This window comes from Lactuca virosa, chromosome 4 (genome assembly GCF_052849685.1).
Source record: "Lactuca virosa cultivar CGN04683 chromosome 4, Lactuca_virosa_CGN04683_v6, whole genome shotgun sequence".
In the NCBI taxonomy this organism is placed as follows: domain Eukaryota; kingdom Viridiplantae; phylum Streptophyta; class Magnoliopsida; order Asterales; family Asteraceae; genus Lactuca; species Lactuca virosa.
The window spans coordinates 375,181,612-375,185,749 of NC_136429.1; positions in this window are offsets into that span (position 1 = coordinate 375,181,612).

Consider the following 4,138-nt stretch of genomic DNA (forward strand, 5'->3'; position numbering starts at 1 on the left):
CACTTTTTTCATTCCAAACTTTGCAAGAAGATCCTTGGTGGGTTATAAACTTGTTATATGTAATTCAAATCATCAAGTCTTCCGTTGCAAAATTTTATGTTTTTTCATCGAACTTGTAATTCAAAATGTCTATGAAGTGTTGGGCATACCGAATTACCTTGATCAAAACTTGATGCCTTATTATATTCATCTTATCTTTCTCTCGGAGTTCCTTCTCCAATCTTTGAATTTGTTTTTGATGACGGACATGAGTCAACTTGATGAGTTCATTGGTAGTAGAAATCATATCGTCATGAATCTTGAGAATTCTAGAGGTAGTGGCAAGCAGCAACCTTGATCTCGGAAAGAGATGAGTTGATCCAGTTGATTTTCCCTGTCAAGTTCCGAGGGAGTAGCATATTTGATCTCAGAAAGATATTTGATCACCTAACAAATTTTTGAGTCAAGTGGTTCGTCTTTAGTATTGAAATTGTCAACTTTGGAATTAACTTTTTCAACATTGTCTTAGAGTTCCAAAATAGCAAATGGATCAGCAACTTGTTCGTCAGAGGATCCTGTGTCGGAACTGGATCCTTAAGGTTTCTCAACATCATCATCATTATCATCATCGTCGTCATCATCATCCGATTCACCAACACCTTTAGTATCATCATCATCATATTTGTTTCTTTCATTATCAATATCTTCAAACTCCATTTCTTTGGAAGATAAGTGAAAATCAATTTGTAGTTTTGAAGAGGAGGCTTGAAGAAATTGAAAGTTAGATCTGAGAGGAAGAAGGCTAGAAAAATCAACTTGAGTGTTGTTGAACTCAATCTGTACATCATCATTGGCATGGTCATTGTGAGGAGAATCATCTGAGACCAGATTGGTGATGGGAACATCTCCTGTAACTTGGTCATCTTTCAGAGGAGGCTCATCTAATATTAGCGTTGAATCGGGTACATATCCTTTCAGATTCTTCTCTGCTTTGTTGATCAATGGATAACCCGCTTTACAGGGAACATCATCGATTTTTGTCTTGGTTGAAGCTGGAAGAAGAGCATCAACATTAGAATTGGGAACGTCATCAAATTTTGGATTGGTTGAAGTCAGAAGAATAGCATCAACATTAAAATTGGTGGGGTGTGTCATTGTGAGCTTGATGTGAAGTGATCGAGTTCTCATTCTGAGGAGCACAAACTCAATTTGATCTCTTGTTAGATCTGGATGCCTGAATTGATCCCTGCCAAGCACATCATTCCAATCAATATTAATAGAACCCTAACTTCCTTTACCCATGGTGGGTATCTGTTCGGTTGTGGCTTCTGAGGTCGGATCGACAACCCTTGGCTCGAAAAGCTTAGGAACTATGGAAGAGGCCCCAGTTTGTGCTTGTGTGGAAAGAAGAGATTTAACAAAGACTTGTGTGTGTGTTCCAGGGGGTTCAAGGAACTTTGTTTAATGCCAACACCATACTTTTGAGAGGATGGGGATAGATTATGTGCAAACTCCCCATGAGTGTGTGCAGGGTACTTCGGAAGAAAGGGTAGGTGGGATAGGAAGAGACCTAGAGTCAGGTCATAAACGCGATTTGTGAATCCTTTTCAGATGATTCACTGTCTTTGGATATATTTTTGGCCTTGACTTTAGCAGGAAGAGAGGTCAGTCGTTTCTTGGTCATCTTGATACATCGTCACTTTTAGGATGATTTCTCACATTCCGAAGGCTGAACATCCGAGGTCTGGGCAAGAATTCGTGGGACAACCATTATAAAACCTCAAGGTGTTTTAATTTGAACTGAGAGTCGGAAGGGAAAGAGCCTAACATGTGTTGAGGTAAGCGTCATACATGACCAAAAGAAGATTGATTTGGTGGACGATAAGTTTTGATGTATTTAAAAGTACAGTATACCTCAGGTGGGTCGGACATCAAGGGAACCGGTTCATGTTGGTCGACGCATATATGATGAAGAGTAAGAGCCCAAAATCTCGGACTTGAGATCTTTTTAGGTTTCCGACGGATGGCAAATTTCCAAAAGTCTTGCCATTACACCTCCGGTAAGTCGACAATATTGATTTTGCTAGTGTAGATGTTGTACACCAAGGAGATAAAATCCTTACTCATGGAGTCAACTCCTCCATGTTTTCCAGACAGACCTTTCATCACCATATGCATTAGAATTGTCCATAGCCCAGGAAAAGATGATTTCTTGAATTCCTTCGATTTGTAAACCCCTTTAAACCCAATTTGGTTTAAAAAAAACTCTTGGAATTCCTATATAGTAGGTTCAACGACTTGAAAACCTTCTGGATTTGGGGAAACTACAATAGCTCTCAAAAAGGTGTCCTTGGTTACACGAACAATCATGTCATCAGTGATCGTGCATTCAAGAACATCTTTGTCGATCTTCATGCGTTCGAAGGCTTTATGAAGAAGAAGGAGTGGGAAATTAGAGTTTGGGATTTTGGTGAGTAGAACTGCAATAGTGTGGCGCGAGATAAATTCGATCATGTCTTGAACATATTCATCATAATCGCTAGGATCGAGTGAGAACAATTGTGTCGTGTCTTTCAAGATGAGTGCATCTGAAGAAGACGATGCAGAACCCTTTGACGATTTCTTCTTTGATGGATATTTGGTTATTTTCAGTGCCATTGTTGAATGCTTGAGAAGAACATGATGAACACAGAATATAGAAATAAAGGTTCTAGGCAATAAGAGAGATAAAGAGCATGAAATAGAGATAAAGATCATGAAGAGGGAACAGTTTAGGATTCAAAATCCTTATATAGGTGGGATATCTTTGGATCAGGTCGAAAAGGCAATGATGACACCCGACTCGAAAATGGGTTGCATTAAAAGCATGGGTCTACAAATTATCCCCTATGTGACAGTTACCAACCATGGTGAAAAGACTTGTTTGTGCTAAAAATGGTAACTGTCGATTCAGAATCAGATAATTACTCAGTAAATTATTAAAATGTGTGCCAAAGCATGTTTATTTGGATTAAGGTTAATAACCGTTGGATAAACATTTTTGGTCGATTCGGAAAATATAGTTAAAGATAACCTGAAAATCATATTTATTGTTATTAAAGTGATATCTCAAAATAAAAGAATTCTGAGATAGATTGACGTAAGATACTTCCGAGAATCAAAAACTTAAGTACTAAAGTTTGATATTGATCTGAGAAGTGGCACAACTTCATGAATGGATATCATAAAAAAAAAGGTTACATGGAAGATCTTAGTCAAACATTTGAAATAGATTTGAGAAATTCCAAGAACTAAAGGATTAGAGCTTGGAAAATAGATGAAATGAGATCACATTACCACGTCATATTGAAATTCCGAGTTAAGTTTGTTATAAAACAATCGAAAAATGAAATTTCAGATCTCAAGTTCTCTGACAAAATAAAATTCGGATGCAACTTTGCAAGATAATGACCATCAACTTAAGAGCTTAGCACTAAGGGATAGGTTAGACAAAAAGACATATAATGATCCTTAATTTTCCGAGAAGAAACAGTTCCTAAGAGAAAACTGTTTAGCTCAGAATTATTGGACTTTCCGATGTTTCCATCAGAGAGTAGAGATTTCTTGGAAAAACTGGGGATCAGGAATCATCATTCCCATTTTGTTCAGAAAACTATTGAATTTGGTTTCGTCTAATTCCTTAGTAAAGACACCAGCAATCTCATCGTCAGATGGAACAAAAATGAGCTCAATGTTATCTTTTAACACATAATCTTTAATAAAATTGTACTGAATATCAATATGTTTGGTTATCAAGTGATAGATCTGATTATGAGAGATCGCATTGCACTCCGAGAGTAACAGTAAATCGGAATCTGCTGAAATCGGAAACCATAGTCTAACAGATGAGATTTTATCCATAGAACTTGAGAGGTGCAACTTGCAGCAGCAATGTATTCCGCTTCGGCTGTTGAAAGAGCTATCAAGTTTTGCTTCTTAGATGACCAACTAACCATATTCCACAAATAAATCAACAACCACTGGATGTGCTCTTCTGATCAAGTTGAAGTCCAACATAATTAGAATCAGAATAAGCTTGAAACAGGGAATTTTCATTTGCAGGATACCAAATTCCGAGGCTCTTTATTCCTTTATGATATCGGAAGATTCGTTTCACAGC